This window comes from Prunus mume, linkage group LG7, assembly GCF_029339155.1.
Source record: "Prunus mume cultivar Tortuosa linkage group LG7, ASM2933915v1, whole genome shotgun sequence".
Classification (NCBI taxonomy): domain Eukaryota; kingdom Viridiplantae; phylum Streptophyta; class Magnoliopsida; order Rosales; family Rosaceae; genus Prunus; species Prunus mume.
In genome coordinates, this window is record NC_142704.1 from 3819494 (window position 1) to 3836774 (window position 17281).

General features: G+C 37.1%; 2 pseudogenes across 1 annotated transcript; both read left to right on the forward strand.

Annotated features, from left to right (window-relative positions):
- The first annotated feature begins 5241 nt into the window (after positions 1-5241).
- Positions 5242-9000, forward strand: LOC103337766 (cellulose synthase-like protein G3; annotated as a pseudogene). The gene is made up of 6 exons (XR_016128513.1): positions 5242-5936; positions 6576-6725; positions 6929-7078; positions 7201-7644; positions 7745-8092; positions 8305-9000. The product of XR_016128513.1 is annotated as a cellulose synthase-like protein G3 (transcript).
- A 4216-nt stretch (positions 9001-13216) lies between these two features.
- On the forward strand, positions 13217-16514 carry LOC103337793 (cellulose synthase-like protein G3; annotated as a pseudogene).
- Positions 16515-17281: the final 767 nt, after the last annotated feature.

Sequence of the window (17281 nt, forward strand, 5' to 3'; positions counted from 1 at the left end):
ACAAACAATAAAGCATTGAGTTTGGACTCTCATCACCCTTGTTTGCGATCCTAACAATGGCTACCATTGTCAACTTGGCTGCCTTTGCTTGGGGGAATGTAGAGCTTATCAGAGGCAGCAATAGAAGACGGAAGCTAGTTACATCAAAGGGAACCCAAAAAAATGAATTCAACTAATGAGAAACCTCTACATGAAACACAAAGATAAAATCATTGGTTACCCGTTATATTTTATGTATTTGCTAAGCATAAGGTCGAGAGTACTCATTGAACATAGAGAGAGAAAGAGAACGTAACGTAAATAAATTCTCAGATGTTTGAGAAAGACATATCCGATTGCTATACTGGCCCATGAAAGCAAGGACATCCTCACATTGTCGTTGGCCCTGCCCATCACCATGACCCTTGTCGAAATAATTGAGTCAGGCCCAGAGCCAAGTGCGAATGTGACTGCGACCACAACTAGCCCTAGACATATTGATTACACTCTTAAACATAGGATCTTTGTGGCAGAGGCCAATCCTCCTAATTACTTGATCTATAAGCTGTTTGCAACATATATACATCTTTCTATAATGAAAATTGAACCATTTGCTATTGTTTACACTTCGGTGCCTAGGCATGTGGTTGACCTGGTCAAGTTCCAATGGCCCAGAAGACTAGTGTAGCTACTAAAAATATGGCTGAACAGGTTCATACTATGAGGGAAGAAGTGAAGGAAAAGCTAGAGAGGACGAAAGCCAAATTTAAGGTCACCACTGACAAGCGCCGCTGTGTGAAGTTGTTCCACGAATGAGACTCCTTGATGGTTTACTTAAGGAGAGAACGTTTCCCAATTGGTACCTACAACAAACTGAAACCTCAGAAATATGGCCCTTACATAGTTTTGAAGAAGTTGAACGACAATGCCTATGTTGTGGATCTTCGTTATTCAATGAGCATATCGAGCACTTTCAATGTTGCTGATCTACATGAGTTCCACGATTATGAGTCAATTTATTATGATGATAACTCGGGGTCGAGTTCTTTGGAAGTGGAAGAGACTGATGTAGAACAAATGACTGAAGCAATTGAAGAGGAGCTAAAGCGACGTGCGTGCAAAGGCAAATTGCAGATTTGGGCCCCAAGCTCAAAATCTAGCCCATGATCGATCAATTTTAAGAGAATGGCGTCATAAGTAAAACTCATCGCTTTGCCATGATGTATGGGCTTTTTTGGGTATCCAAGATTGTTTAGTAGCCCGAAATCCAATTTTAAAGTTTTTAAAGTTTTTGGAAACTTTGTTATTTTCCTATTTTAATCCCCTTGTTTATTCCTATAGTTTCTAGGAGTATTAAACCTATGAGATTTTCTATTTAAACCTCGCACTTCTCTTTGTTCACCCCAATACTTAAATCACTAAGCTGTAAGTTTTATTATTGTGTAAAAAGACCAAAAAGGTCATCCAACTTAATACTTAACATTTTCATCCGACCTATTGGGTTTTGTAAACTTTTATAAAGTTTTATTAGGTTACACCTTCTTCCATGTTTATCTCCTATGGTATATATATATATATATATATATATATATCCATTTTTTAGGTACAATTGAGCTAGAAGAAGTGAAACAATGAATCAACCCAAAGTGCCTAAAGCTTCAGTACATAGTGTTTCAATGTTTGAAAATTCTAGATGGCATTCGGAGATAGAAATCAAATAAGAATCACATATTATGCACACAAAAATTTCCAATCTATAAATTAACATTTTCAACAAATCAAGTGTCTATCAAATTCGTTTAACAATTTGACCCATTTGGTCAGGAGACTTGATCAACTTAGCGGCTACTTACACCATTGCGTGTTTCATATTTCATGAAATATGAAACTTCCCTGTGCAACCTCTTAATCCCATGTGTATTTACAAAAAACTAATTTAATTACTTACTATTTCTCATGCGCATAACGTACTTCCTCCTCTAAGGGTAGCTTGTGGGGTTTTAATAGAAAATTTCTTTTATTTCTTATTTTTTTTCAGCTTGGGGTGTATTTAAGGGTAGTTTGAGAAGATAGTGGGGTTTTCTTAGAAATTGTGAAAATTTAAATTAAAAGTTGAGGTGAACTTATAACATGGGGTTGTTGCGTCTACCCAAGTGCAAGTAGTCACGCGTAGTAATAATTTTGGAAGTCCAAGTATCTTATCCTCAAGGAGCAGGTAGACAAATATCTATACACAAAGAAATAATTAAACGTACCACAATAAAAGTGACAAGCAAAATGGAAAAGTAATTTGATTTGATTGTTGTGGAAAATTGAGTTTAAAAATGAAATATCAATAATGGAAATGCTAAGGCATCAAGGTTCAATTCTTTAAACAAAATATGTTTCATGTTCTTTAATCCAAATTATAACTCGATTAAAATCATCATTGAGAAACTTTAACCGGAAGATAAAGAAATTAAAACCAATTTAATTTTTCAAAGTAATCTTTTATTAATGATTGTTCAGAAAAAGGAGTTGCTTAATATCTACTGTTTTAATTTAAAATCATGCCAAGTTAGTTCTTAACAATGAGAAAAATATAATTGAACTCATGAAAAGATAATAGCACTTAACATCAATCAAAATAAAAGCATATGAAAATATTAAACAACCAAAAATAAAAGAATTTAGCAATTCATACCGTATATTGGATTAAAGAACAATTCACAAACTTACTCAAAGAACATTCCCTTTAGCCTTAGCTAGAGTTCTAGCAACTCATTACAAAGGAAAACATAAACTAAATGGATAAAGAAATGTCGTAGGGGTCCCCTTGCCAAATAAGTTGATGAGTGATTTATAGTAGTCAATGAGGTGAGTGAGAAGTTAATACATTCGTGGTGGGTGATGAAGGGTTTAATTGAGGGATTAATTGGATTAAACATGTGTTGATGGTGAAGAGTTAGTGGAAAAGAAATAACGGTGAGGTAAGTGGGCGTTAAATGGCTATGAAGGACATGAAATAGGCTTTTTAGCTTCAACAGTTTTGTCTTCTCTTCTCACTCTTTACTTCTCTTTATAATCACAATAATCCTACAATCAATTCTTCAATTAAATATGCCAGCAATTCTCTTCACACCTAGCTTGAACTTGGACAAATGTATGTCTTCATTTTTTGGCTTTCCAACTTCCTACAAAAGATAAATTCACCTAGTAAGTTCACCAAATTAATATAGAAACTTCATAAATCCAGTTGGTGAGAATAAAATGTAACAACAAGTGAAATTATATTATAAAGTCTCCAAAATAATAGTAAAAAGATGTAATTTGAGACTCTCATCAAGGGTGAACTAAGAGAAGTGTGAGGTTTAAATAGAAAATCTTTAAATATATTTTACCCGTGGCTAGAATTATGTTTTGTTATTCTAATTTATCAAATGAACCTTAAGATTTCCTCATATATTCTTGATGAAATCTAGAGTTTCACGTTCTAAAATAAGATTTTAGCAACTTATTTGTCATGCTGCGTCACTCTCTTTTATATATATATATATATATTTTTTTGGTAAAATATATATATATATATTTCAGTTAGCAATACCAATTACTTTCAAATTTTCAATGGTAGTGTCAGTAGTAGTCATTAGGAACCAGTGGACCACCGTTTTGTTTTACTAATTTGGAAGAAAGCCTGTCTTTCATCCATATAAGGTCAGCATCGTAAAAGAGACCTTGCATTCATTGGTTCTCGTCGGCTGGCCTTGCCGTTTGGTTTAGGGAGCTGCATGCGCTCTCTCTTTGACACTCTAGTCTGGCCCACTGCTAACTTTTCTACCATCTCCTCCACCCAATTACACAATTTGCTGGTCATTGCGTCCTTTTTTTGTTGTTGTTGTCGTTATCGAGTTTCATTAAATAGAAGATATAAGCTAATGAGAAACCTCCACATTAAAAACAACAATAAAATTATTGGGTATCCGTTATATTTTATGTATTTGCTAACCATAAAGTTGAGAGTACTCATTAAACAGAAAGAGAGAGAACGTAATGTAAATAAACTCTCAGATGTTTGAGAAAGACATCCTCTTGCTGTACTGGCCCATGAAAACAAGGACATTCTCACATTGTCGTTGGCCTTGCCCACCACTATGACCCTTGTCAAAATAATTGAGTCAGGCCCAGAGCCAAGTGGGAAAGTGACTGCGACCACAACTAGCCCTAGACATATTGACTACACTCTTAAACATAGGATCTCGGTGGTAGAGGCCGATCCTTCTAATCACTTGATTTATAAGCCGTTTGAAACATATATACATATTTCTATAATGAAAATTGAACTTCCGAAAATCTGCAAGCCGTTTACATGGATTTCATTCTTGTGAAAATTCCATACCAAGAAGATATAAATACTATATATACTGGTAGGCAAGAACTTTTCTTTTTAATAATTTCGTTTAACTTTTACTGATAAGATTTTTCTTATTTGTCCGATTGCTGATCAGAAAGTCAGCCACGTGTCCTTGACTAGTGTCATATCACCACGCCAGCATGGCAGCATCCAGTATTATTAATATAAACTCGTCCATTTCTGAGAAGGATCCAGAAATTATGGAATTTGCGAATTTGCGAGGTTGCTACTTTCCATTTTCCAACGCACATTATTTTTGAAATCTTGGCCTCAGCTCCATTTGATAATGTTATCTTGAATTATTCTGTGCTCAATTCTAGCATTACCAGATCACTTATTTGACTGGTAGAGTCCACAAATATGATTTGTATCAGCACTTTCGGTGTCTAATATATTAAAAGATTGTCATGTTGGAAACGAAAAGTACCAATACAAATTATATTTGTGAACACTAATATTCATGTTTACTGAATTTTTTTATACTCGTAATTTTCACGAATTAAGAATAAAATATTATCTGGCTTGTTAATTACATCCATCTAATACATTATTTTAAGCTGATTTGTTTACAAATAATGTGCATGATTGTGTATATTATTCTTGGTCTCCAAAGTCTTTGGTTTTAAAATGGTTGATGGTTGATAGAGATGCATCACAACGTACGAAAAGTGTTGGGGCCTGTGGCATGATAAACACTTACATGAAATAGGGATAGTATTATTTTGCTATTCCGGTCAATTATAGTATGTTACGAGTGATAACTTTTCCACGTAAAATTGTGATTGACAGGAATAGTAAAACAGTGTTGTCCTATTTTCATACAAGTTTTTCTGGTGTGGCATTTACTAAAGAGAAAAACTAAGGACCTTTACACATTTATATAAGAACTTCTAAACCTCATGCCTTGCCTACGAAATAGCAGAAGTACAAGAAGGGAGACTCAAACAAACTCAGAGTTTCCACTCTTGCACCATCATGTCCACCACCACCGCCCATAATGACCTCCCACTACACACCCACAAGCGCTCCCGTCGAACGACCGCGAACCGCGTGTTTGCGGTAGTTCACTTGTGTGCCATCCTAGCCCTTCTCTACCGCCATGCACTCTCTCTCCTCCACTCCACATCCCTCACCTCTTTCCTTATCACCCTCACCTTCCTCATCTCTGACTCTATTCTGGCTTTCATGTACAGCACCGCACAATCTTCTCGTATGACACCGATTTATCGTAAAGAATTCCCCGAAAACCTGAAAAGGGTTGTTAAAGAATCGGATTTCCCAGCTTTGGACGTGTTCATATGCACTGCTGATCCGTTCAAAGAGCCACCAATGAACGTGGTAAACACCGCCTTATCGGTCATGGCTTATGATTATCCGACTGATAAGGTTTCGGTGTATGTTTCAGATGATGGGGGCTCGGCTCTCACTCTCTTTGCTTTCATGAAGGCTGCCAAGTTTGCAAGCCACTGGCTAGCCTTTCTGCAGAGAGAACAACATAGTGGAACGCTGCCCTGAAGCTTACTTTGAAACTGATTGTTCTCGGTTACTTGAAGCTGACAAGATCAAGGTAATATTATCATATTTCAATTTTGCTTAATTATTAACTATAAATATGTTTATCTAAATTAATATGTATGGTAGTAATATCCTCTTATCAAGTTTATATTGTCACATAAATTAGTTTAGTGCGGATTATATCATGTGACGAGAGAAGATCATATCATACTTATGTTACTAGACTATGAATATTGATTGTTATGACTTTTCTTGGTTATATCGTAATTAGGGTATTACATAAAAAGGAGTTTATATTTTTGTTCAGATTGAAAAGGGGACCTTCTTAATATTTAGAAACGCCCCTACCAAAATTGCTCATGTATTCAGTAACACAAAAGGTTGTATTAAGCAAGAAACAAATAAACATGGGATCTTGCTACAAAGAAACGAAAACACACAGAAACGTGACGTCGGCTGCAATACTTATTTGTCACCTTGTTCGGGTTCCTATCCTCTTCATAATGCATGAGCCAATGACGGCACAAACAGCCAACACCAAGTTGTATGGTATCCTCTTCATAATGCATGAGCCAATGACGGCACAAACAGCCAACACCAAGTTGTATGGGCATCGCATCACATTCAGGACTGGCCTAATTAACCCAGATTAAGCTTTATTAATTATGTTTTGTTATGAATCATGGCACAGATTATGTACCAAGGCATGAAAGTGATGGTAAACAATGTAATTGAAAGAGGCAAAGTTGGCGACGAATATATAACTGGAGAACGGGAAAAGCTAGCTTTTAGGAAATGGACGGATGGATTTACCCGACAAGATCATCCCACTATTATTCAGGTATATTTTTCTATCCCAACTGGTGGACCACTTTCTCCCACTATTACGATCGACATGATAAGAGTTTGATTCTTTCTTCCTTTTCTCAAACCAAAAAAAACTTATCTCAATTTTTACATATATAAATTCTACTTGGGACAATAATAATCATTCTTGCAAGGAACCAATTATGTCATCTCCTATTACATATATGTACTTAAAAGCATATATGTACGTCTCTTGGACAGGTTCTTTTGGACAATAGCAAAGACAGAGACATCGTAGACAATTCAATGCCAAACCTAATATACGTCTCTAGAGAGAAAAGCAGGACATCACACCACAATTTTAAAGCTGGTGCCCTTAATGCTCTTGTAAGCTTCCATACCTTTTCTTTTGGGCTCACGTAACCATCTCATTCTCAAATAATTAATTAATCATCTTCATTTCTTCACCAACTAATTTATATTTATCTGATGGTGTGTTGTAACAAAAGCTTCGAGTCTCAGCCGCCATGACCAATGCTCCAATAGTCTTAACCCTAGACTGTGACATGTTCTCCAATGATCCCCAAACACCTCATCGTGCCCTCTGTTACTTCTTAGACCCCAAAATTCAATCTGAACTAGGGTACGTGCAGTTTCCTCAACGCTTTCGTGGGATCGACAAGAGCGACATGTATGCATCTGAAAATAGGCATTTGTTTGAAATTAATCCACAGGGAATGGATGGGGTTTTAGGGCCAAATTATGTAGGAACTGGGTGTTTTTTCTCAAGAAGAGTTTTCTTTGGCGGCCCATCGAAGTTTTTACCACCCGAAAACCCCCAACTTGGCCCAAACAATGTGGTGGACAAGCCCATTCAGAGTCCAGAGGTTCTAGAATTGGCACACCATGTTGCAGCTTGCAACTATGAGAAAAACTCCAATTGGGGATCAAAGGTACACTCTTTCTTTTTGAGCGAGTTGTTATTTCTGCTTCAAAAAAGTCATCGTGTACTTAGATTCAAAAACTGATGAATTAAGTTATTAAATTGTGTAGATTGGCGTGAGATATGGTTCGCTGGTGGAGGACTACTATACTGGTTATCGTTTGCAGTGTGAGGGGTGGAAGGCCATATTTTGCAATCCAAATAAGCCAGCATTTTATGGGGATTCCCCAGTCAACCTTATTGATATTTTAAATCAAACCAAGCGATGGGCCATAGGCCTCCTTGAGGTGGCTTTCTCTAAGTATAGCCCAATTACATTTGGCATAAAATCCATTGGCCCGCTCATGAGCCTTGCTTATTGTCAGTATGCATTTTGGGCCATTTGGTCAATTCCAATCACCGCATATACCTTCCTACCCCAACTATCTCTTCTCAATGGACTCACTATATTTCCAAAGGTAACCCTTTTCACAATTTCACTTTCTAAATAATTGGTAATTTAATTTCCATAATCAAACAGTCTAATATATTATGTCGCAATGTTAGAATGTTAATTTGACCTAATTAAGATTCATATTAACATTACAACATCTCATAAGTGTCTAATGTAGTAATCTAAATATACAAGGGTTGGACAAGATGTGCACTAAGATTGAAGTACTTATTGCAGGTTTCAGAGCCATGGTTTCTCTTATATGTGTTTGTTTTCATCGGAGCCTACGGTGAAGATCTTCTAGATTTTTACTCAACTGGAGTAACATTCCAAAAGTGGTGGAGTGACCAAAGGATGTGGCTGATTAGGGGACTATCAAGCTTCATGTTTGGATCCATTGAGTTCTTCTTCAAGTCCTTTGGCATTGCCACACTTGGGTTCAATGTGACAAGCAAAGTCCTTGACGAGGACCAAAGCAAAAGGTACGAACAAGGAAGTATGGAGTTTGGAGTCCCATCACCTTTGTTTGTGCCCCTAACAACGGCTGCCATTGTCAATTTGGCTGCCTTTGCTTGGGGTCCTGTAGAGGTTTTCAGAGGCAGCAATGGCCTGGAGGGACTGTTGATGCAGATGTTCATATCTGGGTTTGGGATAGCAAATTGCATACCAATTTATGAAGGCATAATTAGGAGTGATAAAGGAAAAATTCCTACAAAAATTACTTTAGTTTCAACATTTATAGCATTTGCTCTTTATGCAGCAGCTTATGTTACTCTTAGGAACTGAACCCCAAAAATTGTATTAATAAATTTTAGCCTTGAAAACCATTCATTCTTAGATTTATTTAGAATTGGATAAATTGTAGTTTAGCTTATGTTAAGAGAAAGCGATTTCGAATAAAACGTTGTTAGAGCCCTACAGCTTTTTTTTTAATGAATTTGGTGTCCCTATGAGAGATCCCAAAAGCTTGACGACAAAGCTGTGGACCACTGTTTTGTTTAATCATTGGCCTCAATGCTAAGTTTTCTGAGAGAAGAAATGTTCTACTATCTGCACTCAGTCTTTTGTCTGCACTCAGTCTTCTTTGCAAAAGAAAGTTGGTCGCCGCCATTGTGTTAGGTTTCCTTTTAGGTCTTTTGGGAAACTTCTTTGTACATTAATATAAATAATGAAAAACTTAATGGGTCATTTTAAATTTAAAGGGGATGTATATCGACTTACATATATTGAATTGAAGGTACTACTAGATAATGAGGTTAACGATCTTTCGCCAAATTTATATTGTAAGGCAAATGCTTATATTGACTGAACGAGTCTGAAATAACTAGTACGTAACATTGGATGAAAATTATTTTAGAACTCCAATGTCCAAAAAACAAAACCTCATGAAAGCTACCTAAAAGCAAAAAGGAAAGCTAATAAATCATATTTATAAATTATGGAATCATCCATAGATCTATTTTAATTACTTAAGAAAAGGAGTTTTCATAAACACATGATATCTAAATTATATAAAACTAATAATATGAAATAAAGAAAATGAAAACACCATTTTATGAGATAGAGATGCTACAAGTAGAAAAGTGTGAACCATACACAGGTCAAAAACACTTCAGAATGGTCAAAATGTTTTTTCAAAGGAGAAAATTAATATGGTAGAAGGGTCAGCTGGCAACGCCAATGGAACTAACTACATTTTATGAGTAAAATTTTTATGAATGAAAATGAATCTGATTAGTACATGTATATTCTCAGTCTAGCAACGTCAACATAGTGGAAGCTAGTGGGTGACACTTACTTCATTATGACATATTCTTGTATATGGATCTTGCTATAGAAGCTAAAATTTGAGCAAAAATGTGATAATGTCCAAATGTTCAAGGTCCTGCCACCCACCACTCCCCTAATCGTTATTAAAGAAATAAGGCAAGGCCAAGTGGGGAACGTGAACCCGCTGCAAACACAAATTCTGACCATCTCTTTCTATAAATAATGGAATTGCAAAAATCTGGAAATTATTTGTTATTGTGTATTTGAATGTGATTGGCCTAACATGGATCGCACTCTTATGCAGCTTCTCACACAATGCTGCGTTTCAAACAAAAAATTGTAACAAGAATAATTGCAGATCATATATTCCAACAAGAAAATAATCATCATGGTTCAAATCCGAGTTGTTTATGGCCATAGGGCAAGTATATCCCCAGTTGTAGGGCAGATTCCACATTGCTAGGGAAGGTGGAGGGAAAGGGGGACAAATTTTATTATAAACTCATCCAATGCCTGCGACATAGCAACACCACCATGTCCACCACGTATGATAGAGCACCCGCATTCACACTCTACCAACCCTCTCGTAGAACCACCGATCGAACCGCCTGTTTGTACCTGTCTATCTGTCCTTGTGCATTCCTTTTGGTTTTATAAACCCACTTGCATCCTATAGGTTTGTATCCTAGTGGCAAATTAACTAGTTTCCATACCCCATTTTTGCTCATTGATTCTAGTTCAGATTCCATGGTTGCAGACCACTGTGAACTTTTGTCACTTTCCATGGCCTGCTTGAAAGTTGCAGGGTCTTCCTTAGTATTGATGTCATGCTCTGAGCTATAAATCTGGAGGTCTGTAGTGATCTGTCTGCATTTCTTCTACTGCAGTTTGCTAGTTTTCAGTCACTTGTCCTTCTTCATTATTCCCTTCTGCATCCATTGGTGAGGCTTGGTTTTCTTCCAAGGCATCAAAAGGTAAGATAGTGACTTCTCTTGTTTGGTTTTCAGCTGCAGTTTCCTTTGTTTCCAAAACTTCATCAAAATCAAAATCTGCTTCATCTAATCCTTCCTCTTCTTCTTCAATAAAAATTGCTCTTTGTGTTTCCACAAATCTAGTGTTATTTTTAGGACCATAAAACCTATAACCTTTTGTCCTATCTGGATATCCTATGAAGAAGCAGCTCACTGTTTTGGAATCAAGCTTCTTCTGCATAGGATTGTACAGCCTCTGCCTTGCATCCCAGTCCTTAGATGAGCCAAGCTAGGCTTTCTTTTACACCAAATTTCGTAGGGTATCTTGTTTGTAGCTTTGGTGGGAATTCTGTTGGCAAGGTAGTTTGCAGTTTTTAAAGCTTCTCCCCATAGAAAAGTAGGAAGCTTTGCACAACACATCATGCTTCTCACCATCTCTATTAAGGTTCTATTTCTCCTTTCTGAAACACCATTCTGCTGTGGTGTTCCAGGATTTGTATATTGTGCAACAATGCCCTCTTGCTGTAGGAAGTTTGCAAAAGGTCCTGGATTTCTTCCTTTTTCTGTGAACTTGCCATAGAACTCTCCACCCCTATCTGATCTTACAACTTTTATCTTAGAATCCAGCTGGTTTTCCACTTCTGCCTTGTAGATTTTAAACATTTCCAATGCTTTGGATTTTTCTGTTATCAGATACACATATCCATATCTTGAAAAATCATCTATAAAAGTAATAAAATACCTGAAACCATCATGTGTATAACTGAAAAGGTCCGCAGATATCCGTGTGTATTATCTCAAGTAGTTTCTCACTCTTATTGCCCATTTCTTTCTGAGATTTGTTAGCTTTCCTTTTGCACATTCAATGCATGTTTTATCTTGTTCATGGTGATTAAGTGGTGGGAGAATTGATTCTTTGCTTAGGAGATTCATTCTTTCTTTCGAGACATGTCCAAGTCTCTTATGCCATAGTGTGAAAGATTCTGTATTACAAGGTTGTTTTGAACTTAACACATTTATCATCTCTGTACTTTGATTTGGTAATTTGCAGTTCAAACGAGACATTCCATCGATCAATAATCCATTACCAATAAAATTTTTATTTCTGAAAATGGAGAAACCAGACTCATCAAACTCAAACTGTAAGTTTGATTTTACAAGCTTGCTAACTGATAACAAATTCCTTGTCATAGAAGGAACATAAACGACATCAACTAATTCCAAAATAAAACCTGACTCCAACTCAAGACTAGCTAAACCAACAAAATCTACTCTAACTCTTTCTCCATTTCCCACGAACACCTTCAAGTCATCTTTGTTTGGCACCCTCTTTGTTTTGAATCCCTTTTCCCTTTTGTTTGTCCAACCAGCGCTTGTATCTTCTGCAATCTCTCTTTAAATGTCCAAATTTCTTGCAAAAGAAACACTTCAAACCTACTGGACCCGTGCCCTTTGCAGACTCATCTTTCTTTTGCTGCTTATCTGTGTTCTTGTTTTTGGTCCATTCTTTTGGTTTAAACTTAGTATCCTGCACCAAATAGACTTGTTCTTTTCCTTTGTCCTTTCTGATACTTTTTCTTCCTGCGCACATATACCTATCAAATCAGCAACTGACCATATTTCCTTCTGAGCAATATAAGTAGTTTTCAGTTGTCTATAAATGCTAGGTAGAGAATTAATAGCAAAGTGCACCATCATGGTTTCATCCACATTGACTTTTAGAGCCTTCAGCTTGTTTCCTATCTCAACCATGTTCATAATATGAGTTCTTATGCAGCCTTCTCCATTGTATTTCATATCATCAGCTGGCTCATGAGTGTGCCAATTTCAGCTTTCTTGGATCCTTGGAAGTTTTCTGCAATAGCTTCCATGAATAGCTTAGCACTCTCAGTTTTGACCTCTTCTGAAATAGACCTCCTCATGATCAGAATTGCCATTTTGTTGGCCTTAATCCACTTTGCATATTTAGCCTTAGTCTCAGCAGATGCATCATTTGCAGGTATTGATAGAGCTTCATCAGTAAGAACCATCTCATAATCCAGAAGTCCAAGAGCAATTTCCACATCTTCTCTCATTTTCTTATAATTTGAGCCAATGAGAGTTCGAATCCAGTTATGATTGACTGTACATGTTTAAAACAAGATAAGCACTTTATATATATAACTTTCCCCAGAACTTTAATCAACCACACTTAATCACATCTTTGGACAGTGATTCAAGCATGCTTATTGACATTGGAAAACTAGTAGATGTGAATTTCCTGAGCAAAAGATCTTCTACATCTTTAGACAGAAGAAAACCTTTCACTAATCCATATCTATCCATGTCCCATGTTGATCCACCATGATGCAAGACATATCAAACTGCTGACATCTTTGGACAGAAAGCCTTTCGACATGTTTTGCATCATGGTGCAAATTCTGATCATAAACCTTGAATACAGTGATCATGCAATGATTGAGTCGCTTTGGCTTACTCAATCATTGCACAAGAACTGTAAGCAATGATCTGTAGAAACCTTCAAGAACATGATAAAGTTCATACTTTATACTGTTATCATGTTCATACTTTATAACTTAAAACTATCAGTTATTTATTCTTAATTTTCCTGCACGAGTTTTGTTAGGTATAACATGATATAACTTAAGCTCTGATACCACATGTTAATTCTTTAAAGCCATAACATGTTTAACACTAACCTGAGTCTGACATGGTGCTGCGCAGATTGGATGATGCTGAACAGATTGGCATATAGAAGTTCTTCTCCGAGAATCGATCCTTATAGCTATAACTCTGATGGGTGAATTTCTGTTTAGCTGTCTTGTGTGTTTTGGATCTAGGAGGGAGCCTTCTATTTATATGCATCTCTCTAAGTGTCTTGCCCATCAAGAAACACTTAGAGATATCCTTCATGCTATAGGATTAATCCATTCCAATCCTTGTAGAACTAGGAACCCTTAAGCCTTCATTATCCTTATTGAACACTGTTTACAGGCTTGCCTAATTGAGATAGGTTTTGAGTTCCTAATAAACAATAAGTCTTTGTAATCCTAAGTTGATTAGAAGATCACTTTAGTAGGTTTAATGTAATAAACCTTCTTACACATTTGTGTGCCATCTTAGCCCTACTCTATCACCATGCACTCTCACTGCTCCACTCCAAAACCCTCCCTCCTTTCTTCATCACCCTTATCCTCCTCATCTCTGACTCTGTCCTCGCTTTTATGTTCACCACCACACAATCTTTTCGGATGAATCCAATATATCGAATCGAATTCCCAGAAAACCTCAAAAAGGTCGTGGAAGAATCGGACTTTCCAGCAATGGACGTGTTCATATGCACTGATCGGACAAGGAGCCGCCAATGAACGCGGTGAACACGGCCTTATCGGTCATGGCTTATGATTACCCGACCGACAAGGTATCGGTGTATGTTTCGGACGATGGTGGCTCGGCTCTGACTCTCTTTGCTTTCTTGGAGGCTGCCAAGTTTGCAAGGCACTGGTTGCCTTTTTGTAGAAAGAACAAGATAGTGGAGTGCAACCTAGAAGCTTATTTTGCAATGGATCATTCTCGGTTTGCTGAGGCTGAGAAGATCAAGGTAATAGCTACAAAAAGTATAGTACCATATATCAATTTCCTTAATTATTATATATATATATATATATGTATGTATGCTTATGTTGTTAAACTATAAATGTGAACCACCGCACGGTGTGTCTACATGAGAACATTTGTGTGAAGGTTCGAAACCCCAAGACATCCAATAAATATTTGTGTAAAACTCCTCCCTCTTGTACCAAAAAAAAAAAAACTTTAGAGAGTATACAATGAGAGGGAGAGAAGGCAAGTAGATAGGCCAAACGGGACTCTAAGATGGGAAACTTCCTTGTTTCATAGAATGATATTAGATTTATGGAGCAAACCATTAGATTAATTAACTATATTTTGTTCTGAATCATGCATGGCACAGGATATATACCAAGGCCTGAAAGTAAAGGTAAACAATGTAATCGAGAGGGGCAAAGTTGGGCATGAACATATAACTGGAGAAGGGAAAGTCAAGCTTTTAGGAAATGGACGGAAGAACAACATGAGAAAGCCACCAATGATGATATGATTAGACTACTTTGACAAGCTAGAAAGGACCCAAAGACCAAAACTCCTAGAGCATTTGTCAGCCGTCTCATTTTCGTCACTTTCTTGCACTTTCTCTCCCACTTTTCATTTTCTAGGAAAGTCATCACAGGTTAAGAAAAAGCTGAGAAATTCAGAGCCCTACAGAGAGGCCCTGTTTCAAACCCGTCCTCCACGCCACGATCCGAACCACGAAACCATAGCACAAAGTGGCACGACACGCACAGAGACAAAGAGAGCTCCTTTTAAAGTGTGCCCTTATGTGTCTGTTGGGCCTTCTTATTTTTCCCATTGGCGATGGTTGTGTGTTTTGCGTTCCAACAATCTTGATGATTGTGACACCTACTCTAATGACCCTCAAACATCCCATCGTGCCCTATGTTATTTGGAGGCTTCAAGTGCGTGTGTTTGTGACAGCCAGCCAATCGGACATATATGCATGTGAGCACAACGGGACAAAATTAACCCTTTAGGAATGAACGGGCTATTGGGACCAACAGTTATTTAGGAATGTGGTGCTTTTTCTCCAGTATCAGACACAAATACTGTTGTTAAGTCTCCCAACTACTAAACACATAACATTTTCTGTCAAATTACTACTTTACCCTTCTCACATTTTTTTTTTCTCGACACAGTGATAGCAAGGTACGGGATATTGAATTTGGTGCAAGGAATTGATCTTATGGGGATGCTCCAATGAACCTTGTTGATGTGTTGAATCAAAACAAAAGGTGGTCCATAGGGGACCTTGAGGTGGCTTTCTCCAAGCATAGTCCAATTACACATGGCACTTGGGCCATGGGCCCTTTCATGGGCCTTGCTTATGCTCACTATGCATTTTGGCCCATTTAGTCCATTCCAATCACCACATACGCCTTCCTCCCCAAACTAGCTCTGCTAAATGGATTCACTATATTTCCAAAGGTAATGTACATTTATCCTTCTCAATTTCTTCTTCTAGATAAATGTGAAATATTCTATTGTTAGACAGTCGATACGTAATATTTATTCGGGGAGGTTTCATATCCACGGTTTCTCTTGTATGTGTATCTTTGTATCGGAGCCTACGGTCAAGATCTCCTAGATTTTGTGTTAGTTGGAGGAACATTCCATAGGTGGTGGAATGACCAAAGGATGTGGATCATTAGGGGACTTTCAAGCTTCTTGTTTGGAACCATTGAGTTCTCTCTTAAATCCTTAGGCATTGCCTCGCATGGGTTCAATGTGACAAGCAAAGTCCTTGACGAGGACCAAAGCAAAAGATACGAACAACGAAGCATTGAGTTTGGAGTCTCATCACCCTTGTTTGTGCCCCTAGCAATGGCTGCCATTGTCAACTTGGTTGCCTTTGCTTGGGGGAATGTAGAGCTTATCAGAGGCAGCAATAGCCTGGAGGAACTGTTCATGCAGATGTTTATAGCTACTTTTGGCATATTGAATTGCAAACCGATTTATGAAGCCATGATCAGTAGGAGAGATAGAGGAAGAATTCCAACAAAAATTACTGCAATTTTAGCATTTCTAGCATTAGCTCTCTGTGCAGCAGCTTATGTTGCTCTAAGGAAGTGACAATGCCAAAAAGTGTACTTTTAGTTTCAGGCACATAAAAAAAAGGGTGTTGATATTTGGACCGTATTTACTGACTATATTGTTGATCACCTATCTAATACAGGTGGGTTCCACATACACTAGTGGAGCCAACCTCTATTAAAAAGGTGGTCATCAATTTTGTGGAGCCCACCTGTATTAGAGAGACGGTCATCAATATTATAAATAAATGTGGTAAAACATTGTTAAAGCCCAAAAGGGTTATATTGAATTGCTATATGGCCAAGTTGTTTGCGTAGACAAGTCATCTTTTCTTTCTTTCTTTCTTTATATTCTTTTGAATAGAGCCTAAAATTAACTGAATACACCATACTACCAAAGTATTTATTGAATTACTAATTTATCCTAATATGACCAAAAAAGATATATGGAATTGTGAAACAAATATAATTTTCATAAGTACATTATACTCATCATATTCAACCCTAATCAAATGTAGAGAAGTTTTCGTATAATTTTAAGGGCCTTTGTTGCTTCAAAGGCTTAAAGCTTCCTTACAAACACGGCGATAGATAAGTGTCGGCATTTCTCCATGTACTTGATTCTTCCTGATGCAAAAGATAGACAGCCATATTTGAATCAAAAAAGTTTGTTCTTAGTTCAACATCATCCATACAATAAAGTTGAAGTGGATGACTTTAAAATCCCAGGGTTTAAATTTTTATTCTAACTTGGAAGCATCCAAAATTCTCAAAGATTTCAGACTAGTGATGATGCATTTCACTAGT